This window comes from Lipotes vexillifer, unplaced genomic scaffold, assembly GCF_000442215.2.
Source record: "Lipotes vexillifer unplaced genomic scaffold, Lipotes_vexillifer_v1.1 scaffold333, whole genome shotgun sequence".
Lineage (NCBI taxonomy): Eukaryota > Metazoa > Chordata > Mammalia > Artiodactyla > Lipotidae > Lipotes > Lipotes vexillifer.
Genome location: NW_006790633.1, coordinates 194,749 through 220,509, shown reverse-complemented (window position 1 = coordinate 220,509; position 25,761 = coordinate 194,749). Strand labels below are relative to the sequence as shown.

General features: G+C 39.4%; 1 protein-coding gene across 1 annotated transcript in view; it reads right to left on the bottom strand.

Moving 5' to 3' along the window:
* ANKFN1 (ankyrin repeat and fibronectin type III domain containing 1) overlaps positions 1–25,761 on the bottom strand; it is a 131,961-nt gene that overhangs the window by 39,616 nt on the left and 66,584 nt on the right. The window lies entirely within an intron of this gene.

The following is a 25,761-nucleotide window of genomic DNA, read 5'->3' as shown; positions in this document are numbered from 1 at the left end:
GAAAGAGAAAAAGAAAGAAAGAGAGCGAGAATAGTCATCTACCAAGAAGCATCATAGAAACTCTAGCATATAATCTCTCTCAAAAACAGTAAGTTTACCCTCTTTTCCCTGTATTGGCACATCTGACAATTCTCCTCGGCGTAAGTCAGTTTCCAAGTTCGCCATTATTTTTTAAAACAAAGGCGGGGAATAAAGTGATCATTCAACAGTGACTAATATACCTTAATGTGTATGTATGCATATATGTATATAGACACACATGCGCAGGCACATTATATATAAAAGTTCGTTGTATATAGAAGATAAGTTATCTACTTCATGTAAGAAGTGAAGGGTTCGCTGGGATAGTACCTTCTGTTTGTCCCCACGTCTGGTTTCTGTTTCACCATTTTGCTGAGGGTGCTACTTAGAGCTCCCAGGGGCATTCTCATCCCAAGTGAAGAAGCCTCCTTTCATTTCCTTCCACATAATTTGACTCCTTTTCCTTCTGGAATCACCCTCTTCCTTTAGTGTGTCGTATGCTGCTCCCCTGGCTTTCATTCTCCTCCCTGATGGTGCCTTTCAGGCTTTTTCATTAGGCTTCTTTTCCGCTGGAGAATTTGGGATTTGTGGCTCATCTATTTGGTGGTCCCCACACACCTGACATCCCCAAAGTGGGTGTTCATGCACAGTTAAATCTTAACACCCAAATTGTAACACCCCATTTTACTGTGAGACACGCTCTTTCATAACATTTTCCTCTGGTTGAAAAAACCGTGGTCAGGAGAGAGAAATCGTACATCATCAGTAGAAAGTGTCTTAAGTGACCGTTTACACACGGCAGGATTTGAGGCAATCCTAAATGAAGCAGGGGCTTCAGTCACATGGAAGACAAGGCCTGCATGTTACTAAACCTCATGATGACAAGCTATAGGCCTTAAGATTTAAATTATATTCTCTATGACACTTAAATACTTCAAAATTAAGCCAAACCATCTCTAAATCCTGCTGTTCCCCTGGAGTCACACAGTCCCTCTGTTCAGAGTTGCTGCCCCTGCATCCTCTGCTTCTCTTCATTGTGCTCCTGGGGATCTAGCTTTGCTATCCTCACTCTCTTGAAATGGCTCTCCTAAAATTCCTAGTGCTTTGATCATCCACAACAGCCTCTTCTTAGGAAATCCTGCCACTTTGGCCTCCCCCGTTTTTTGCAGCCTTCTTTCCCCTTGGTTTCGGTCGCACCCGGTCTTCTGCTTCTTCTACCTCGTGACTCCCTCTTTTCAGGCTCTCCCTGGTTCCTCCCTTTCTTTGTCCTTTAATGTGTTGTTCCTTGAGGGTTTGGCTCCTTTTTCATTCCACATGCTTGTCCCAGGTAGTGACCTTATCCACTCTTATGGCTCCAACAATGACTCTTGAAACTGTAATTCTAGGTTTAGCTTCTCTCTGGAGCTCTGACTTCTTTCTGTAAATTTCCACCTGAGTGTCCCCACTCCACTTGAGTGGAAGTACTCCATTAAGTACTTTTCCTTACCGAAATATGTTTCTCCTCTTTTTTTTCTTAATTTTAGCTCATTTAGCACTGCCACACATCCAGTCAACCAACCCCCAAACTCAGCGCATCCTGCCTCCTCTTTTTCCCCCAATTCTTCACAACCAGTTGATTACTAAACCCAGTAGGTTCTATTTTTAAATGTCTCCCAGAAATTTCCCTCTCCCCCTCACACTGAAGCTATTCTAGAGCAGACCCTTATAATCATGAGCATCAACTCTGCAACTGATTTTTTTGTAGGCCTAATTGATAAACTCTAATTGATTTTTCTGTTCATCTCCTTATCCTTATATACAGTCTTCTCACTATAGCCCGAATTATAGTTTTAAAATGCAGATCTAATTGTTTAGTTTCTCCTCATAAAATCTTTTCATAGTGTCCAGTTGATTTCCAAAGTAAAATGAAACCCTAACAAGGCATTCAAAGACCTTCATAATCTAGTCCCAGCCTTACTCTACTACCCTTATGTCCTGCCGTTTCCCAAAGCAAAGTCCTTGTTACCTGTTTATTATTCTGTGCATTTGTATGCCTCTGTCTTGTGTTCATCTTCCAACCTTTGCTTGTCAAAACCCTACTAATGCTCTAAATTCCCCAGGAATAATTGATTAAATACATCTTTTCTGTGTTCCCAAAGTCCTTAGTTTATATAAAAACAAGATTTATTGCACATATATTATGCTTCCTTTTCTTGTTAGATTGTGAGAAATTTGAGAATGAGAAAAGTGTTAGTCATTTTTTTCCCTCTCTAGATCTGCACTTGGATCTGTGTGCTTGGTGCATAGAAAACGCTTTCTAAATATTGTACAAATCAAATACATATATATTTGTTTTATTGGATGCCTATACATATGTACACACACACATCCAGAATAGACTGCTTTTCCAACATGGAGATATTTTTCTTCCATGTGAATCTTCTCCTTCTCCAGACTCTTGCCCTTTGAAGCTCTTAGGCATATTGTAAAATCTAATTAGGATCAAATGATTAAGGTTGTATGTTTACTCTCAAATCAAGCCTATACCTTATTATAAGTACATATTCTAAAACATATATATATGTATGTATTTTATTATATGTGTTTTATATATATATATATAGGTATGTATGTATACTTTTTTCCCCAGATGTTTTATTATGCCCGTGAGCTACTAGCTCTTGAAAAAGCCAAGTTTCTTAAGGTCAGATTAGAGAGGGTTTGTAATCAGAGAATAGTGTTGCATATTATTTTAAGCTAAAGAATAAAGAGCAGTCGTTGAGGGAATTATCACAAACAAAATGAAAATTAGTAGCACATGTGCAAGGACATCTAGAAAGAACAAAGAATATAGGAAAATTCTAGAAACAAAAATATCTTTGGTTGCCATTGAGACATGCATGGTTCACTGATGTGGTGAAGCCCCAAGCCCAAGACTGAGGATCAAGAGCTTCTGATTTCAGGCTAAGGATTCAGGGTAACATCCCAAAAGAAGAGCTAGGGATTAGTGGGAACAAGACCAGGTTATTTGAGAAATGATTAAAGAAAAGTTGCTCCAAGATGCAATCTTTAAAATTTCTGAAGAAACAACAATTTATTTTTGAACGAAAGCTGTCATGTTCTTTTTTTTTTTTTTTTGCGGTACGCGGGCCTCTCACTGCTGTGGCCTCTCCCGTTGCGGAGCACAGGTTCCGGATGCACAGGCTCAGCGGCCATGGCTCATGGGCCCAGCTGCTCCGTGGCATGCGGGATCCTCCTGGACCGGGGCACAAACCCACCTGCATCGGCAGGCGGACTGTCAACCACTGTGCCACCAGGGAAGCCCCTGTCATGTTCTATTGAAATAGTTCTACAAAGCATGTTTCAGGTGGAAAAGAGGGCCTGGCTTCTTGAAAAACAACAACAACAAAAAATAGAAGCAGGTTTGTAGGGAGGTGTGTTCTTCTTTAGGAGTTAATGGAAAGTTTTAACCATTTAAGTCTAATCAGATCTTGTAATATGTCGAGGTTTCAAAGGGGGAAGGGTCTAGAGAAAGAGAAGATCTACATGGAAGGAAAAAATTCTCCATGTTGGAATGGCCAGTCTATTCTGGGGCAACCTATAGATTTTTCCCTCTGTGTACTTCCTTGGGTTGATGGACTCTTGACATAAAGGAGCTTCTGCTCACTGCTGGAAATAGAACGAGCCGGAATCACTTTGAGAGCCAACTGGGAATTCTAAGAAGGCAACTTAGCATGGTCTCTCTGGAAAGTTATGTGTAGGTAGTTTAAAGACTTAATATTAAAGCCATGAGAAAAATCACTTATAAGTCTGCTCTAAATCCCTGAAGGGTTGGAGCCATGTATATGAAGTTTAAAACTATATGAGACTTACAGTTTTAAGATAAAGATCAGGGCAACTGTTTCTACTTAGGTCTGGGAAATAGAAGCAGAGTTCAATCATGCAGTGGCTCATAGCAGTTGAACATTAGTGAGAAAGGTACCAGACAAAACCTAGGTGTTAGCATTTCTTAAAATGTGGCTCTGGCTCAAACTGTGATTCACTATATTTGTATCAAATAGCTATGAATATTTTAAATGTGAAGTTCTGTTATTTTAACAAATATTTCATTTTTATCTAAGCTTTAGAAATGTAGAGCAATTGGGCAAGAGAGTTTCTACCTGAACCATCACCATCTTCCTGATGGCAGCTATATAAACCACAGACCAAGCTTAAGAAGAAAAAGAGCTCCAGAAGGTTTCCCCTCGTCATTTGAAGTCTATAATGTGAGGAGGAATGTCCCAGAATCAGTGAGAAGAGTAGAAAATTCATAACTGGAAGTGTTGGGGTGCACAAGCAGAGAACTTAGTCAAAGTGCAGGTAAATTTCAAGCCTCATGGTGTGGACTGTGTGATTAACAAACCCTGCAGAGTGATAACACTCTTCAGGCCAGCTTTTTGAGAGGTGAAGACTGCAAAAGTAAAAGCATAAAGAGATAACATTGCAGCAATATCTAATTTCTATTCAGTTTATTAAAAAAAAAAAAATCTAAAACCTGCTATTGTCCAGGTTCTCCCTGGAATCTCAAACGCCTCAAAGTCTAGAGTTGTTTTATCCTCTTCACACACCAGGAGGACAGACTGTAAAAGTTATCCTCTTGCCTCTTGCCCAGGCCCTACCCAAGCTTTCCACTTGAGCCTCACTGTTCACTCGACCTCAGACCCATTGCTTATGCTGTTTTCTCTTATAATGTGCTCATCTCCTTCCTCAAAATCTACCCCTTCATTCAAACCCCTGGTTCAAGGATCCTTCCTTTCCATAGCTTTCCTTGGCTTTCCAAGGGAAGCTCCTGTGCCAGCTTTCCCATAGTAATTTTAATATGTCTCTTACATTGCACTTGCTTTATTGTTTTGTATTTAAGAGATCTGTCTCCTCTTTAGTCTATAAGCTCTTTGAGAGCATGAACCAAGTTGTATTCATACCAGTTTCCAAAGCATCTGTCACAGCACCTAGCACAGTATAGGTGGCTCAGTTTATGTTGCGTGAATTGAATACTTGATTCATGACTTTGGAATGCTTGAAGAATAAGGTAGACAGAAATCTGATGCTGGTACTTAAAGAATAAGAAAACAGTGTTAGAAAAAATACAGTCAAAAGAGAACGGAAGTTGCCTGAGCTGCCCAGTAAGTAGTTAAGATGGAGATTAATTCCTGGCTTCCAGGTTCCCAGCATCCCAGACTCCTCACTTGTCCATACTGCCTCTAAGGACCCAAAAAATAAAAGTTTATTTCCTGTTCCCTATCAGCACTTCTATGGAATCAAAACAGCATTTTTACTGGCCACACTCACCCCGGCGCCTTAGCTAATGAATGGAATTTGGCTCGACTGCCCAGCCCAGCACCAGAGCATTATGAAATCTTCCCCGATCCATCTAATTGTGCAGTTTCTAACCTTTCAGGCCAACCATAGCACAACAAGAAGAAAGAGGGAGAGAGGGATGTGCCGAGAAACCCAGAAAAAGATCAAATACAGTCATTCCTAGAGATGAGAAGATGTGTCTTGCTGAAGCATGAACCCACTCAACACTTGTGGGTTTTAAATTGGGAAATGACTTGTGAAAACTCTGGATCTGGGAATTCTCTTTAGCTCTGGCAAAATACGAGGTTGGAGCCGCTTGCATTTTTTATTTTAAATTCCCTTGGTAGTTCTAGGAGTAGGGGCATGCATTACTTTCAAACAAGAATCTTTATTGTTTGCATAGCACACAGTCTTCCAGTTAATTAGAAAAACATTTTTTTTCCCCCCAAATTAAATTTCCCTAGAACAACAATGATTTAAATTAAGGGCAAAAGCCTTTTTTTTTTTGGACACTAGTAAATCCTTCCTGCACCTACTACTTCTAGACGAGTAAAAGCACAGTTGGAATTGGAAGGCTATCTTCATTTATTTATTGTCAGTTTCTGCCATCTACAAAAGTAATATGCCCCTACCTATGTACATTGTGTATTGTCTTAGTTTTGCCTGCCATATTACAGAGCTACCTACAGATACAGACATGATGCAGAGATTCTAAATGTTCAGGTTTTTGAAAAGTACATAATACTACAAGTAACAGCAAAAAAGTCAGCTCCACAGTCTGATCTATTTGCTTCTTTATTTATCTCCTAATGGCTCTCCTGTTATGGCTGAATTTATTCTTTCTCTTGATCGTCTTTGCTTTCTAAGTAAACGATACTATAATTTTTGTGATTCTTACTACTGCTGAGAGTTCTTTCTCTTTTTCCAAGCTTGGCATGAAGTGTTTGTTGAAAGAATACCAGTCTTCTAGAGACCCAGCTGCTGCCCGCCTAATGTCTTCAGTGAGATTCACGGAGCTTCACCTTTGTACTCTTTTTGGTCTCTTAACCAGGGGTGACTTTAAACAAAAATTCCTTCAGTAATTTCTGCAATTTGGGGATGAGAAAGTCTGAATGATCTGCACTAGTGGAGTTATCAGAAGTATAAGTAATCCCCAAGCCCCAGATCATATAGAAACCACTTTTTTCTTTGCGTTTATAGGATCTCTTTCCTTAGTAGATTCACCTACTGGTTTTCCTAGAACATTAAGAGTTGGGAAGGTCTCAGATTTGTCACAGAGTACAAAGTGCAAAATCCCCTCATCATGTCACATCTAAGATTAGGTGGCATAATAGGGCAGCTTTTAGAGGCAGCACAAAGTGGGAGAAGGAGAAAGCCAGAGCTTGGCTCCATCCACATTTAGGTGGGATAAATCCAGTGGGTGCTGGAGTTGACCCATATGGCTCGCAAGAGCTGACTGCTCAAATTTTAGGAATTTTGCCAGCTGGTTGTTAAACACAGCCATCATTAAAAATTAAACTGTATAAACTTAAATAAGTTGTGTTAAAGAAAAAGACAGTAAATACTCAAAACTCTTGACTCCCTAATTTACTGCATTTTACTAGTAATTATGCTCTTGAGATGATTGATTCCTATTTTATCTGTGGGGTGGAAATAGCATATAATGATGTACTACTGCACTTACCTTCCCAATCTGTTTAGTGACATCACATTGGTAGCTTGAAATTGGCCATGGTGGGAATATTTGCAGTATAGCAATGAGCAAATGCTATAAAACCAAGGCTTGATTTTTTATTTTGTGGACTGTCTAAACCAGGTATTGGCAAACTATAATTCCAAAAGCCAAATCCGACCCTAGGTCTGGCTTTTACATTTTTAAAGGATTGTAAAAGCGCGTGCACATGCACACACGCACACGAAGAATATGTGACAGAGACCATATGTAGCCCACAAAGCCTAATGTATTTACTCTCTGGCCCTTTGCAGGAGAAATTTGCTGACCACTGGTCTAGACTTAAGAAAGTGATGGAGAAAATGTTGATAATTCAGATTAAAGTTAGAAGTTTCTGTGGCTGTTACATTGCGTGTAGCGCCAAACAATTGAGGAAATAGTCTTCCAGTACTCAAAAACTGTAACTTGATTCCACAAAGAATGTCATTGATGAGTCAAGTTATAAGTCTGTATTGTTTCATTTTTCTTTTAATTCCTTAAAGTAAATGAAAATACCAACCAACGTTTACATGGTAACTACACTCATTGCATGAAAATAAACAAAAGCATTTTGGGAGAATTGATAGGCTATGAGGAATTTATAAAAAAGTGTATGGTATATGTTATTATTATTTGTAAATTGTGTGCTACATATCCTTTCTATTAGTAGAATTTATAGAAGACGTGTGTGTGTGTGTGTGTGTGTGTGTGTGTGTGTATGTGTGTGTACTGTTTTCCCCCAGAGATCCAATTGTTCAACATTTACCATCATGCCATTGGATAAATGCTAGGTGGTTGCTTATATAGACTCAGAGTGGATGAATCCTGACTAGCAGGGTATAGTGTCCAAGGGGAGCAGATTTCTCAGATGTACCTTAGGTAACATTCTGTTACCAGGAGATGAAAATGAGGTACATAAGCCCCTTTAGGAGGCAAGAGTGGCACAGTGAGGGAATCTGGGGCAAAAGTTCATTTACTAAGCAGTCACCATCTGAGAGGTCTGTTCAGTGGCCAAGACCCAGGCACTGGGCAGTACAGGTGCTCAGACTCCCTGCATCAGTTCTTCTTGCCCAAGCCAGGGCTGACCCTGAAGTTGGCACAGCATACAGCCTGTAGGGCAGGCATCTGTGGACTCGACTGCAACAAGGATGGCAGAGTCAGGGGCTGGCCAGCAGAAACCTAACATCCAGTAGGTTTGGCAGACATCCCAGTCCACTGCTTCTGATGGCCTGAAAGAGCTCAATGCCTAAACAGAACTGTCTGGGCTTCCTTATTATTTTATTCTTTATTATATTTTATTATTACACATTATTATTATATTTTATTTCATGATTATCTGGGTTTTATGAATGGGCACTTTTAAGACACTGTGGGCTGAAAATGAGAACATTGGTTATTAATTCAGACAAACCTCTCAGTTTTCCTTTCTCTTTGGAACACTGCCGTATCTTTGAGTTATAAGATGGCCAGGTAAATTTTCACTTGTTTTAGATTACTTTTTAAGAGAAACTGTCCAGATAATTTTTGTTCATTAAAGAAGTACAAGCTTTTGAAGGGCTGCAATGGATAAAGTGGAACAATTGTGACAAAACCAAGTGACAATTAGAGATCTGAAGGCTGGGACTGCCGCCCCACACTCCTTCTCTGAGAATAGGCAGCATCTGAAATCTGTTCCATGGGGTAAGAGCTGCTCTGGGAAGCTTCTGGGATGCTGAGATTTTTTGTTTTTGTTTTGTTTCCAGCAGTGTGATGCCCTTCTTGTCTGCAGGGAGAGAACTCTGACAAGCTATTTTACTTTCTAAAGGATACAAAGTAGGGAAGTGCAGGATCTGTCTGATTTACATGCACAAGGTCCAAGATATGTGATCAATTCGCAGCTTTCTGAATCCTGTTGAGTCCTTGTGGAATTAAAATAACCAGCCACAGGGGCAAAAGCAAAAGCATTCCAACTTTTTTGCCAGATGACAACTTTCATTCAGAGAAAGTGACTCCATTTGGCTTTGGGGATGGGGGTCATTTTCCTACCCATTTTTTTAAAAAAAATATTGAGGTAACATTGGTTTACAACATTATATAGGTTTCTTGTGTATAACATTATATTTCTACCTCTGTACACACTACAGTGTTCTCACCACCAAAAATTTAGTTTCCATCTGTCATCATATAGTTGACTCCTTTACCTGTTTCACTCTGCCCCGCTCCCCCCGCTTCCTTTTGGGTAACCACTCTTCTCTTCTCCATATCTATGCATTTGTTTTTATTTAGTTTGTCTTGTTCATTTATTTTATTAAAAAATTTTTTTATATTCCACATATGAGTGAAATCGTACAATATTTGTCTTTCTCCATCTGACTTATTTCACTTAGCATAATACCCTCAAAGTCCATCCAAGTTGTCGCAAATGGCAAGATTTCATCTTTTCTTATGGCTGAGTAGTCTTCCATTGTGTGTGTGTGTGTGTGTGTGTGTGTGTGTGTGTGTGTGTGTGTGTGTGTACCACGTCTTCATTCATTCATCCATGAAGCACTTACGTGGGCACTTATGCTTGTTTCCAAATCTTAGCTGTTGTAAATTTACTATACCCACTTTTAACATCCCATTTTCCTCCTTATAACCTTAACTAATTAAACTCCTTAAGGAAAGGACTCACGCCATATCGATTTTTGGACACCCACCCCACTCTCTTGTAGAAGTGTGGAGTATAGTCTCAAATAGAGTGGGTTTGACTTGAGTCAAATTGAATGGGTTTATATGTGGACATTGATGAGTGAGGGACAGTCCTCAGAGTTCTATTTTGCTCCCTTGATCTACAAAATAAGGACTTCTTTGCTGGGCGTTTAAGCTAATTTCTGAGGCCTGTTTTGCACTACTCCCTGCATTTGCCCTGTGTTCCAGGAAAAGAAAACTAACACTTAATGAAAATCGACCAGGTTCTTTCACAGATAATTTTGTCATTTTGTTCTCACAATATTCCTGCAAGATAGACTAAGTCATTCATTCAGTAATTCTACCAATTTAACAAGTGGCAGAACTGGGAATTAAAGCCAGGTCTGTGTGAACCCCAAACTCACTTATAACTTCTTATTGAGCCTGGGATAAAATCCTCAATCTGTATCCTGGTCTGCAAGGCCCTGGGTGACATGGGCCTTCTCCATCTTCTAGCATCAGACTCATTGCACCCACAAGTTCTCTCTCTCTCTCTGATTTTTAGATCCTCAACATGTCAGGCTTCTTCTCCACACATACTGTTTGTTTTGCGGGAAATGTTTTCTCCTTTCTGACTTGCGTAATTATCACTCATTTTCCCTCAGGAATCAGTGTGAATGTCACTTCTGCACATAAGCCTTCTCTGATCTGAAGATAAAATGAACATCCCTGTTATGTATCTCAGAGATATAACACTGTCCCTTTGTAGCACGGTAACTACCTATTAGTGCAGTTATCTCTTCAATCTTACGAACTCTTTGAGGACAATTGCTATGAATATATATTTCCTAATAGCTAGCATATGCCATAGCATATAGTAGGCCGATACATATTTATTGAATTGATATTAGATTATTGTCCAGCTAGGTTGTGGGGATATGGAGAGGCAAGTGACATGGTCCCTGGCCTTAAGAAGCTTACACTTAAATATTATGGTCCACTTTTACAGATGAGGACAGGAGGTTCAGAGAGGTCAAGTCTATCTCGGACCAGAGTTCTTTCCTCATCACCATGCAAACTCTTAGGAAACAAGTTGTCTTTCCAGCCTGATGCCTCTCCCATCTCCTCTTGTCAAAACCTACTTGAACGAAAGGCTCGTGCTCCTTCAACCCCGGTCATTCTCCCTGATTCCCCAGAGTAATTTCATCCGTCATTTTTTCTGACATTAATACTCTCTATTTTGTATTATAATGGCTCATGCAATGTATTTTCAACTCTACCTGCACAATATATTTCAAGTCTGTTTCCTTTTAATTTTTTTAAACTCCATTATTATCACCCTCATCCAAGCTACCATCATTGCATACTGGAACTCCTAGGGCAGTTTCAGAGCTGAACTAGAAGGTCTCTCTGTCTCTGTGCATACCCACTTCCCCTGCCCCCAGTCTCCTGAAGCCAGAACAGGCTCTCCAAAACATAAATAATATCACAATACCTTTCTTCATTGAAACCTTGTAAGTGCACTTCCAGTAAAATCCAAACACCTTAACACAGTCTACAACAGGGGTTGGCAAACAGAGACCCTGTGGGCCAGATCCAGCCTACCACCTGTTTTTGTATAGCCTATGAGCTAAGAATGGTTTTTGTACTGAAAAAAAATCAAAATATATTGTAAGTTGTGAAAATTATATGAAATTCATATTTCAGTGTCCATAAATAGATTTTATTGGAACACAGCCCCACTCATTCTTTTATATATTGCCTCAATGGCAGATTTGAACAGTTGCAATAGAGACCATATGGCCTGCAAAGCCTAAAATATTTACTATCTGATCCTTTATATGTAGACCCCTAGTCTACAAGGAGTCGTGATCTGGCGCCTGCCTACTTCTTTGGAATCCCCTATCCTACTGTTCTACCCATTTTGCTTCATCTGCACTTTCTTTTTCTCTAACTTACTAAGTTATTTCTCCCAAGCTCATCTGCATCTCACTCTAATACATCATCCTTCTTTATTTTTGGTACTTATCATTATCTGAAATTGTCTTGTTTATTTAAATTTACTTGTTTATTCAAGGAATATGAGCTTCGTGAGTTTGTCTGTTTTATCCCCCACTGTATCCCCAGGCCTCGAAGAGGATGTGCATATTGTAGGCATTCAAAAAAACTGTGTTAAATGAGAATTTTTATCTTCCCCTTAGTTTTCTTCGGGGAAGACACTGGGTCTGACTCATTTTTGCATCCCCTACAGTGGCCAACATTGTGTCCTGTGTGGAGTAATAATAGTTCCAAAAATAGCTGTTAACTGAATAAAATGCCAGACATTTACTTCCTCTTCCTCCTGAGTCAAAGTGAGAAAACACTTGTTGTCAGCTGGACCCCAAGAAACAGTAAAATGTGTACAGCATCTTTTTCAGCTTATATCTATACTGCTTTGTTTGAGGGCACATTTTACTGAGGGGCCATGAATCTCAGCATATTCCTCCCAGAACGTTAGCTATGGGTGCCTCAAGTGCCCCAACAAAGGGTATTTCTAGTTGATGCTGAGTTAGGCTCAGTGTTTTCTGATAATGGGAGCGAACTATTGGCAAAAGGTGTGGTTGGCAGTTTTTCCTATGAAAGTAGCTCCAATTATTTTTCAAAAGGTTATAGATTGCCTTTTAAAATACGGCATGTGTAAAATGTTACAAAAAATAAAAGGTAAAAAGAAAATCCTGAATTAGTTAAAAACAGATAATGGGGGGCTTCCCTGGTGGTGCAGTGGTTGAGAGTCCGCCTGCCGATGCAGGGGACGCGGGTTCGTGCCCCGGTCTGGGAAGATCCCACGTGCCGCGGAGCGGCTGGGCCCGTGAGCCATGGCCGCTGCGCCTGCGCGTCCGGAGCCTGTGCTCCGCAACGGGAGAGGCCACAACAGTGAGAGGCCTGTGTACTGCAAAAAACAAGCAAACAAACAAACAACAACAACAGGTAATGGTTTATATGAAGCTAGGACTTAGTGATCTTTGGAGGATACTGGGAAAACATCTATTAATATTTATTGGGGTACTTTGATCTACTTCTAAATATTTTACTTAATCCTCCTAACAATCCTATATCATAGATATAATACTTGTCTCATTTTACAAATGAGAAAACTGAGATTCAAAGCTTTTAAATAACTAGCTTAAGGCCACACAGCTTATCAGTGCAGAGTCTGGATTTGAACCCCTGTCTCTTTCATCTTCCTCTCAAGCCCATATGAGGAGAAAGTGATAAATGGACTAACAGTCATGTTGAGGTCTTTTAAGCTAGGGAAAGCCCCAACTGTGAAGAGTCTGCAGAATTCATAATATTTGACTTCTACTGAGTGAACCTGCGGCAGGGGCTCCTGGTTGGCACCTCTGCCTCCTTTCCCCAAGGGCCAGAGTTGTCTCCAGTACTGTGGTTTCCTCGTTGTGGTTTCAGGGGGGGACCGAGGATAGTGAGTGGCGGCCACTGAGCAGAGCAGGGGACCGCGCTGAGGCTGAGGGTCTGTGAGTCTCGTGAAGGTGTTCTGTATTTTGTGTCAGCTACGTGTAGCTGTGGTGGCCAAGATAAGTACTGATTAAAGAAAACAAAACAGCAAAAGTGTGAACAGTCACAGAAGACTCGTAAATTGCTGGCATACATTTTGAGGCTGTTCCGTGTTATGTATGTAACCTCACTGGTGCCAGATATTCTTCCTTCACCCTCCTCCAGTAGCCAACTCTAGCCCTCCCCAGTCCTGAATAAGGCCCATGTCTTTTTTCACCCGTTTCTCTCTCCTCTGGCTAGAGACGCTTAAGCTGAGGTCAGAGGTAGGATGAACGGCCTGGGAGCAAACCAGCTCCAAAGCAGGAGCGGTCCCTCAGGATCCGGAGGAATTTGTGCGAGAATAGACATAAATAAGGAAAGGAAGACAGGAAGGGAAAAGAAGAACAAAAGGAGGGAAGGAAGGAAGAGAGAGATGAGCAGGAAGGGAGCAAGGAAGGAAGGAAGGAGGAAGAAAGCAAAGAAAAGGAAGAACGAGACCACCTTAGGTGCAGCTAACCATAGTCCTCCTCCCTCTGTGTCTCACCAAGGGGAATGTGCTATTTGGGGCACTTCCCTTCAGTGTTTGTTTTCACGTTCTACTGCAAATTACTCAACAAGGTGCCCTTATTGATCCTGAAAAATTCAGTCTTTAGATTTTCCCATCAAGGCAAGAATAAGCCTTTCAGAGCTTCTCAGGGAGACAGAGAGCCCTGTCCTCCAATCCCAGACTCAGATGCTGCTTCTATGTGGATGATCAGACTAGCTGATGTTGAGGGCACAAACCTCAGTATGTTGATATGGGGGTACTTGGCCCATAGACAGTGAGAGAAAGAATTATGTGGACTTACTGGAGGGATATATACATAATCGGATTTCAACAAATAAACATAGTTGAGTTTATTGAATTTTGTATCTATTTGTCCAACACCAAGTTAATTGCTGGCATGTTTGGGATAAGAAATCAAATTCAACTTTCAATCTAGTGCTGTTTGGCTGACTGACTTATCAGACTTTCAGTGCTGCCCTGTTAGGTACCAGATGATGTAAAGTGCTGAGGATGTGAATATGAATAAGCCTGATCCCAGCCCTCAAGACAATGGGGGACACAGACAAGTCAATATGAGGTTATAATGCAATAAGATAAGTGCTGTGATAGAGGCAGGCTTAGAGTGGGGGCACCCTCAACAGTCGGGGGAGAGGGTGATTAGGGATAACCTTCTGGACAAGCTGGATCTTGGCAGACTCTTGAAGGATGTGTAGGTCTGCCAAGGGAAGAGAATGGTTAAAGGCACTCCAGGCAGAAGTTTGTGGGTGTGCAAAGGCACAGAATTGTGCTGTGGTCAGGGAATGGCAGGGAGATTATGGGGAACAGAAGAGGTGAATGGGATGGGGGTGTGGCTTTAGTCAGAGATGGGATTCCACAGGGAGGCAGGAGCTCATCATGCTAACAAGGCATTTTGGAGCTATTGAAAGATTAAGCCATCGTATGATCAGATTTGCATTTTAGAAAGATCACTGTTATAGCTTGTGGGAGAAAAACTGGAGAGAGGAAAGGCGGTAGTCAGGGAGACCAGAAAGATACTACTAGTGCTGTGATCCATGTGCGATGGGGTACCCGCTCAGGGCTGGCATAATCTTTGCCCTTTGTGAGGAGGAGGAAAGTGCCTGACTTCTTTTTAGCCACCACGAGATACCTTTTCCTATTCACTGAGGCATTTTTGAGCCAAATTTTTATGTAAACTCAAATATTTGGCATTTTAAGCTCTCATAGGAAATAGTGAATACTGGAGTTCAACGGTTTTTTTTTTTTTTTTTTTTTTTTTTTAAACTAAGAGCTATTAGCAACGCTGTATACTTAAAAATTCCCAAATCAAATATCGTGGTCATATCAAAAACCATGCCCTCTCTCCAGGTGTGTGTAACAGGTCTCAGCTTTACTCAAAGTTCAATTGCAAACAGTAATAAAAACCTTGACAACTCTGTGCTCGTTCAGTACTTATGTAGCTGTGTCCCCATCTCATTTTTACACATGCAAAACCTCAAGAGTTGGTTGAATTTGAGGTGAGCTGAAATCTCCTTTGACAGTGGGCTTTTGGGAGGATACTTTCATCCTTAAGTAGCTTTCAAAACAACACTCGGATAGTGGCAAGAGATCAAAGAAATGCTTTGTTGCCACAGGGGCTGCTGAAACTGTTATTTCCCCTGCAGAAGTTCTCCTTTGCGGAGAAGAAAGTTGATCAGACTTACTAGGGGCTCAAGCAAATACTCCTCTCTGCAAAAGCAGACCCAAGCCCAGTGAGATGTATATCTGTACTGTGGGTCCTCTGCAAAGAATCCAGGAGGGAGAACTGGGGGAAGGAGTAACAAAAGAAGGGGAAACTGTGGCTGCTAAGTCTACTTCTCGCCATGGGAATAACAATTTACAGTTCTAAAACATTTTTAGATTGCAATACCTTCTTCCACATTTTTCTCATTTGATTTTCACAACCACCCTGTTATGCATTTTTCTCATTTTAGAAGTGAGGTCACAGGCTCTGCAAGACTGAGTACACCGTCCAAGGCCACACACTGGGAATGAATGGGAGGGTTAGACTTTGAACCTGTGTCTGTCTGGTCGCAAAGTCCAGTGCCTCTTTCCCGAATAGTTAAATGACACTTCAGCATGTACTGAGAGGTGAGGAAAACAGTAGCTGCAGAGAGGAAATCATAGAGGTACACAGGTTCGTGAGTTTTGATTTGGAGAAAGTCTGAGAAATGTTCCTTCTGAATCTTCAATTAGCTGTCAGACGAAGGTACAGTTCCATGGACCAGCTCTGTCCCACAGTGAAGGGTAGGGTGTTGTTATGCCTTGTGACTCCAAGGGGTTCACCTGCTGGTGCACCCACCCATAACATGTGGCATCTAGGTTAAGAAGGGTTGTGATACAAATTTTTTTCAAGTACAAAACTCTGGGACCAAATTCTCCTTATTGCTCAGGTTCTTCACCTTTAATAATGCTAATTACTACATTTAAATGACACCTTCCAGTTTAAAAGCACCTTCATGTATTCACATTTCCATATATGAGTCCATAATTTTTTGAGCATCTTTAAGATTGGAAGGCACTGAGCTGGGTGATGGGATATAAACACAAAATAAGACATCATCCTTGCCCTAGGACTCACAGACCGATGGGCAGATGGATAAAGATACAGGCAATTATAGTAAGATGTGATCTTGCAGGTGAACAAAGTGTTGTTGAAGTTCCAAGGGCCATCAAAGCTGGAAGAGGGGTTGGAATAAAGAAAGGCAATGTTTGGTCTGGGTTTTGAAGATTGAGTAGGATTTTACTGCCCAGAGAAGGGCATTGCAGGGGGAGAAACTGAGGGTTGAAAGAGTTGAGCATGATAAGGTAGAGGAGGGATGCTTTGCAGCAGAGGAAAGAAGGATGTGGGGGCTGAGGGATGGGCTGATATGTGAATCAGTGCTGATATTGCATTGATTGCAATGCTGAGGGTTGGTTTTTTTTATCCCATGGGAGCCAGTGAAGGCTAATGAGCAGGGGAATGACATGATCAGTTCATATTTTAACTTGATGACCAGTGTTGGTGTAAGGAGGGTAATGGGAGACATTTAAATCTCACTAGCTCTGCTGGGTTAATTCTTATTCTTAGATTTCAAGTAAGGGAGCTAATTCTTAAGAGTGTTTCATTCACTTTCAGATAGCTAGTAGGTGCAGGTATTACAACTCAGCTGTATAATTTCTGACTTCAGTTCTTATACAAACCAAACCACATGTCTGTGTGACACATGGCCCCAAAACTCTTTGTTTTCTGTAGGGCTTATGGTTTATAATGTTTGGGGTGTCTGCCCAGCTCATTCACTACCAACATTGTGCACAGATAACTTAGATTTCCCACGAAGGTCTGGCATGCCTGAGAACAGTGACCTTTCTACACAATTCTTTTTTTTTTTTTTTCCTCACTTCAACTCAATCACTAAGATGAGTCTACTCAGAGTAATTGTTGGATGGTGTTGACAAATGCTGGAATCACATCATCTGACTGCTGCTGCACAAATGTGCTGTTGCTTTCACCCTCCTAGGCCATGACCAGGACTTTGGGAACCTGGACAACTGCAGTTCTAGACCTGAAACATGGTCTCTCTCTTTGTGGAAAAGCTGGTGGAAGGCTCTTCTTGAAGTTCACCTTTGCATCACCAGATATGCCATTAAGCTTCAGCAGTAGATGAAAGTCCAGGCAGAAACCAAAAATAATTACTCTGCTTTGGCTTTCTGCTTTATGGAATAGATTCTTTCATGTTTAATAGAAACTATAAAACCTACTGGAGTTGGACCACAGCTGAATTTAAGTGTTTCCGGCTCACCACTCAATAATTTATTTTGAATCATTTTGAATGGTAAGGTCTCACATCAAGGTGTTCATCATCCTTATTTGTTTACAGATGTCCCACCATTTTTTATTTCTTTAAGCCTCAAAATAGAAAAGTAATAAGCATTTCATGATTCAGGGTTTTGATTTTTAAAACATGTACAAACACTAGATGTTGATTATTTAGTTACCTAAAAATTTTAGTAGCACACAAAGAGAAGAAATACTTAAAAATGTGGGTGTGTGGGAGTGGGGGAGGTGTGGCTAAATGCTGCCTGGAACTGGAGAATGAAGAAGAGAAATTTTACTTACTTTAGCCCAAAAAATAAGTAAAATATGTATCAAAAAATCTGGCATAAAATTCCACAGTCCAGTAATTTTACTGAAAACGAATTTGCAAGTCAAAAGCCAAGGACACCCAATAAAACATTTAATTGTTACAAATATAAGTGCCATGTATTAGCAAGATACAATCTCATCATGCTGCAAAGAAATTTACTTTTCAAATGTATTATTGTATATATGTCCATGCCACTCTCTCACTTTGTCACAGCTTACCCTTCCCCCTCCGCATATCCTCAAGTCCATGCTCTGGTAGGTCTGTGTCTTTATTCCCGTCTTACCCCTAGGTTCACTACCAAACGTAAGATAGATAGCTAGTGGGAAGCAGCCGCATAGCACAGGGAGATCAGCTCGGTGCTTTGTGACCACCTAGAGGGGTGGGATAGGGAGGGTGGGAGGGAGGGAGGGAGACGCAAGAGGGAAGAGATATGGGAACATATGTATATGTATAACTGATTCACTTTGTTATAAAGCAGAAACTAACACACCATTGTAGAGCAATTATACTCCAATAAAGATGTTAAAAAATAAATAAATAAAATGTATTATTTACCTGTAAATTATCTGACTAGTGTTAGGGGATGAGTGATTTTAAAATGACATATAAATTGTATTAAAAGCTTTCATTTTCAGAAGACATTGAAAATATCGGATTTTTCTAAGTGTACCCATTATTTCACCTATTGAAAGGGATATAAAAATGCAGGTTTGAAAGTGGGAGATCTGATATCTCTCTCTTTTAAAAAATAGTGACATCACACATGGAAAATATACAAACACTACAGAAAGTTGAATTCTCCCTTAACTTGCCTCCCGGAGGCAAAAGCACTGATACCAGTTCTTGACTTTCCTTCTGGATATTTTTCCATATAGATAGAAATAGAAGATATACTCTGAAAAACCAGACTGATGTTCTATTTTCTCACGAGTAAGATGACAGGGTGCCTGGCGAATTGGGTTGTTAAATGACGTAATGATAAGAAAAATACTTGACGAACTTTGGAACAGTCTGCAAATATTAACCAGTCGTGGGGTCCTGAACCCGAAGTTAATGGACCACTACGAAATCTAACTCTTGGCTTCAGAGTGTCTATGAAAGTCCAGAAATTGTAGATAAAATATACTGGGTATATATGCATAAGTGCATTTTTTGGTTTGTTTTGTTCTGTGCTTTTCCTGGGTGGCAAAGCCATTGTGTCCATGAGCTTTTCTAAGGGAGAATGATACCAAAGTTGTTTGGAACCAGTATTCTAGAGCCTGAGTTCTGTTTTTTTGAGATTGTGCCCTATTCATTGAATGTGCATCAAAGAAGGGGAGGATGAAGACTGTGAACAGTTCAGAGTTGTCCTTGGGACCTTCTAACTTGCATTCTCTGGGTCTCTCCTGTTCATCCAGAGCAATGTCTATATGGTCCTCACTGAGTTATCCTGTTCCTCTGAATAAGCCTAGTCTCTTGCACCACTGTGCCAAGCTTCCAAATTACCACCCTGCCTTCTCCCATTATCAAAATTCTGAACACAGCTGTCCCAGAAGAAAGTTAAACTTCTAATAAAAAATAAAAGACACATCTAATAATAAATTACTTTATATCAAAGTATGAATGATGGCTAACAGCATAAAGACATGCCCTGAGACTATTTTCACTTATGTATTTTGATCAATTATTTGTTTTTTCCCCCAAAATGTTTTTATTTTTAGATAGGAAATCATAAGATAAAACAGGGACTTCCCTGGTGGTCCAGTGGTTAAGACTTCACGCTTCCATTGCAAGGGGCACGGGTTCGATCCCTGGTTGGGGAACTAAGATCCCACATGCTGCGTGGCACGGCCAAAAAATAAATAAAAATAAAAAATAAAATATTAGCTAGCAAAAAAAAAAAAAAAAAGAAGAAAAAGAAGACCTGTGCTCCGCAACGGGAGGGGCCACGGCAGTGAGAGGCCCGCGGACAAAAAAAAAAAAAAAAAAAAAAAAATTAACAAAAAAAAAAAAAAAAAAAAAGAAGAAAAAGAAGATAAAACATAGGGCATTATTTCTACTACAGAGTTTCCAAACTTGTTTCCTCTACTGCAAACATAATGGGTTATGAGTTCCCATATATGCTGCACTCCCATTGATATATACAGGGTTGTGCCCAATTACATGCACCTTAGGTATAATTTCACATCTTTTATACTCAAGACTCCAACTTCAGTATCATAATCATTATTTAAACTATTTACTAATTGCCTCACAGCTGAAAATCACAACACTGTTGTGATCCAGTAGGGAAGCTGAGACTATTCAAATAGTGGGGGGCTTATTTTAATTTTTTGAATGGGAGCTGGAGCTGCTTTAAGATGGCAGGTTTTTCTGGTGCTTCTCAAATTATATTATATTTATTCATTCCCTCATTTATTTGCCATCCATTCATTCATCCATCCAGCTATCTATCTGTTAAGTCTAGATGTTGGGAGAAGGTGGAAGGGCATGCCATGCAGGGGGAACAGCATGTGCAAGGGCATGAAGGCATGAGATTGTATGATGAGCCCAAGGTAAGGTGAGCTGCTCCGTGGTTTCAGCTGTAGAATGCAAGATGGAAAGAGGTGGGAGATGCAGCTGGAAGGGAATGTTGGGGCCAGGTTGTGAAAAGATTGTCTACATGTTAAGGAGTATGGACCCATGTCATCACCATTTAAAGCTGGTTATACTTAGAAACCACATGAAGAGCAAAGTCAGTCTCTTAAATTTGTTTCTTTTTCAGAGTCCTGGAGAGGGAGGGCCAGTGGGCTACTCCCATGCACCGACTGGAGATTCTGGAGATTCTGACCTGATGTCTTGGTTACCATGATCCCACCCTGGTTAGAAACGCAAGACGCTGAGGCTTAAGTTGTGAACCTCTGATGCCAGCAGAAGTAGCAAGTGTCTAAGAACTCTCAGCATGTTACTCTAATCCCAGGGAGATCAGAATTGAACAAGCTCCTTTTGTTGAGAATTCTCAACTTCTGCAAACTCAAGAAATCTCACCTCAGGTCTACAAATTGCTCAGATTATGGGCTAGGTGCATTAACCCCTGAAGTTCCTAGCCTCGGCTTCAGACCTCTCTGTGGTTTCTGGTGAGATTTTTACTAGGGAAATGATATGCTATGGGGGAAATAATAGTGAATTGGGAGCAGGAATCTAGGATTCTTACTTTGGCTCTGCTGGATATTTTTGTGACCTTGAGCAAGTCTCTTCACCTCTCTGGGTCTCAGTTTCCTTAGTTTTAAAAGAATAGGTTGAACCAAATGATCTCTGCTTTTCTTTGGTTGTTAAATTCCAGGATCCTGGGGTTTTCTTTTATTATTTATTATACATATCTTATGTGGCTCTTAGTACTTCACTGTTTCGTTCTTGCGTTTTGGAGCTCACCACCATTTTAAGTAAAACTCTTTTCTAAAATTGATTTTTATGTTTTTATATTTATACCTTTTTATTTTTTATTTTATCCTTTTTTATCACTCTGTTTTACTCTTCATGTTTTGAAACAAAGGGTCATCTCTTAAGACCATTTAAAAAATCCCAATTCTTCTGTTAACTTTTACTGGGTTTTGATTTTCAAGAATTAGACCATTTTAGCAAAAGATCCATAAGTCCAAATCTTTATCCTCTTATCTCAAAGAACATCCAGCCAACAAAACACATTCTTTAGCTTTATTAATTCCTTACCAAATAACAAAGAATATACCACCCCAGTGTTAGGTAGATTGAACTGTTTAAATATGGAAGAATAAAATTATCGGAAAAGAAAGTAGGTATCATTTAAAATGATACCTTTATTTGGAAATCATGGGGAAGTTTTGGCAAACTATTTCTATTGGGTAGTTAAAACTACTCAAGTGAAAACCACTCAAGTAGAATTTGCAAGAAATTATATTCCCTGTCCCTGACTAACAAAGCAAAGTATATTCTGATTCAAGAAAACAGTCATGTAGGAAAGGTAAAGCCTACAGGATGTACTCTTTCTCCTTGCTGTCAAAACTATCTTAAGACCTAACCTGTTGGAGAAAGAACAGAACGTGGACTTTGGAGAATTCTAATAGGTTCCTGGTTATAACAAGGAGATGCCTCAGGGCAAAGAAAATGTCCTTTGGGGCTTCAGCTCTCAAAACTGGCCCGACTTTTCTTCTGCTTAATAGTTATCGTGCTCTCAGTTATTTTAAATTGGTTATTATTGAAATAACTGTGGGTCCATTTTTATGACTTCCTAAAGTAGGAAGGCAGAAACACTGCCTTCCTATTTTAGGAAGAAACTGAGGCCAGAGGGGTTAAGTACTTGCTCGAGGTCACACAGCTAACAAGTAGAGGAACTGGGAACAAATTTCAGAAGAATGAGGAAGGGAATTGTGATTTGCTTATGTTTAAAAAATAGTACCTGTTCTTCCTTTATTAAACTCATGTTTTAGGAGAAGAATAGGCATAACAAGAGTACTAAGGCCATGATTTAGTTATCTGGGGCTAACTTGCTGTAAGGAGGAAGAGCAAGGTCATGAAGGCTATTTGAGTCTCTTTGAAAGAGATGCTGATGAACTTCTGTAGAGTCTTCCTCATCATGGAACTGTTAGCTATAGGGATTTATTCACATGCCACTATGAACAAGCTTTTAAGTAAATGAGACTGTAAAATGAATTCTTTCCATAGAAACCTAAAATTTTAGGCATTCTCAAAAGAGTTTTATAATCATTACTTATGGAAGTCATACCCTTCATTGACATTTTCTATAGATCTGAAGAAAATATTTATCTTTAAAATAAGGACCATGACATTGAGACAGATATCATCTGATTGCTGTCTTCCTCCACCACTAAGATAATACAAGAGAGTATACCTGGCAGGTCTACATAAAAGCTCCCATCATTTCCACAGGTGTCTTTATCCTAATCCACTAGCAGTTTATACCTCTGCTACTTCATAATAGGAATCCAGGTTTAAACAGAATGTCTCAAAGAAAACAAATGGAGGAAACATAGTTAACAAATGTACATAGGGAGATAAAACTCCTGTAAACACCTGTGATAATTTTCAGAAAGACACCCAGAATATTATGATGGGCCAACTAATTGACCAATACAAGGAATTTAAGTATGTAGCTATTTAAGCTTAGTAAAATACTTTTCTAGAAAGTTCATATTGAAAATAGGTGTAGTAATTGCAGTCACTGAAGAAAGCATCCAGACATTTTGTTAAAATATGATTCTGAGATTATTCCAGTCTAACTTATTTCCGACATGGATGTATGGAGTTGAAATGATCTACAGAAAATATAGCCTAAAATTATTTGTCAAAGTGTTCTAAATTATTTTCTATCTTACTTGTAGTCCTCTGACACTTTGACAGTTTGTGCTAGGAGTGGTTGAGATCCCCTCATTTCAAGCCTGTGTTTCAGAAGCCATAATCAAATGCAAAGAATCTATTGATCATAAGTAAGCTCTGACTCGCTACAGAGCAATAAAAGCCTGTATATGTTTTAACATAAATGGAGGTCCAGTGTGATGTTATGAATATGCCTTTTGGAGAAATATGTATATCCTGACTTTATCACTTGCTACCTGTACAACTTGGGCAACTTCTTAATTTCCCTCATCTACAAAATGAAGAGAAGAGTAGATCCTACCTCTTAAGACTGTTGAAAGGATTAAATGAGATAATACATAGAAGACATTTAGCTTGGCACATACTAAAAGCTCAATAAATATTTCCTACTATTAGTGCTACCACTTCTACTACATTTCTTCATAAACCAATCTAAGGGATAGCAGTTTGTTCAATATGCCCTATTTGGTAGACTGTTTTTATCATATACAAATTTTCTTTCCTTGGGTAGAAAAATTAAACCCTTTCCAGATTCCATGTCCATGTTCAGGTTTGAAGGCAGATACTGTTAGACACCTTTAGCCCATCAGATGTTTACTTCTGAAATCCTGAGCTGGAGGATCATCCACATTTCCTTCCCTTTTCTTCTCTTGCCTTATTTATTTGGTCTCATGCCAGAAACTTCTTGGAGGTAGTTCAAATTAGCATCCATTACAGATTAATCTAGAAGAGGTTGATTATTTATTATCAGGTGGATACATGAACCTTGGCAGTTTCAGAAACCATAGCTAAAGTGATCTTACAAAGTTCCAGTTAAATCAACACAGTGATGTGCTAGTCTCATCATGACTTTCATGAAATTACCTCTGAAATGCTAAGTATTTTCCCACTCAGAACCTCATTCTAACTCAATAACTTGTACCAAAGATAACACTGTACCTGCTCTTAGCCTTATAAGTCTTACAAAAGCCCTTGGCCAAAAGCAATAAAATTTGACCTGACCTAATCCTGGAGTCACAATGGATAATGTGTGTATTTTTCATTCAATAATTTAATGTGGAAATTAACTGCATGTGTCACATATTCCCCATCTTAAGTAGAGAGACTTTTATGGTTCTAATGTTACACAAAAATTAAATATGTAAGCACTCTTGTCATTTAAGACTCTTCACTTTCCTGATAGCTTAAATAAGTACTACAAAAGACTCCTTTGGAGAATTTGTTATTTTATAACATGGAAAGCTGCTCCATGGATTTCACCCCCTATGGTCACAGAAATGATAGCAACATATTTTTTTCTTTCCCCTTAAAAGATTTGAAATAATTTTCCTACTCTGGCTTACTGTATTATTCTCTCACGACTGTAAATACAGGAAAAACACTGGAAATTTATAGAAAAATTTTGTTCTCTTTCTTTAGGTGTACTCTTGAGCATTTTCTACTCCTGGGCATGGGAAGAAAAGTGTCTCTCTACCTCGCCTCACTTTTTCCATAAAGGCTATCACTTCATGGTTATCTTTTGTCTGATATGTCTTTTTCCATTGCCTCACCTTTTTTCCTCTGTATCCCATGAACTTTATTTTTTCTTTTAATTTTTAAAATTAAGTTTAATGTCTTGAATAGATCCACGGGGTTCAAAACCCAAAAGGTATAAACAGTGGTACGGGGATAAGTCTCCCTCAATTCCTGGTCTGACATCTTGTCGGTTTCCAGACTTGCCCTTCATAGGTATACACTGTTCTTAGTGTCTTGTGCATCCTCCCAGAGTTTCTTCATGCATACTCAAGCAAATAGGAATATAGATCCCCACCCCCTCCCCCATTTTACACAAAAGATAGCATATTATATGTATTCTTCTAAACTTTTTGTAAACTTAATTTTTCTTAGAGATTTTTCCATACAATACATAATGATTTCTACATGCTCTTTTATAGTTACTTTGTATGGTAATTTATTTAACTAGTTCTCTGTTGATAGATATTCTGTGTTTTACTCTTATAAACTGTATGTGATGTAATTTACTCTTTCAAACGATGATATGAATAATCTTGTGCATATTTTATATTATACATCTCTAAGTGCATCTGTAGGATAAATACCCCTAATAAGGATTGCTAGGTTAAAAATTATTTGCATTTGTAATTTTGATAGATATTGCCAAACTGCCCTCTATAAGAGTCATAAAAATTTTTCTTCCATCATCATTATATGAGAGTGACTATTAGATTAGAGCCTAATCAACAGTTTATATTAAAACTTTTGGATTTTTGCCATTTGGAAAGGTGAAAAGTGATAGCTCAGGTCAGTTTTAAATTCCATTTCTTTAATAATGAGAGATCTTGAACTTCTTTTTATATGCTTAGGAGCCATCTGTTGTTTCTCTATGAACTATCTTTCTCTCATTTTTTCTTATAGACTTTAAAAGCTGTCTATATGTTAGAAACATGAGCCTGTGCCTATTGTATGAAGTTTTCTCTTTTTTGTGTTGCTAAAGT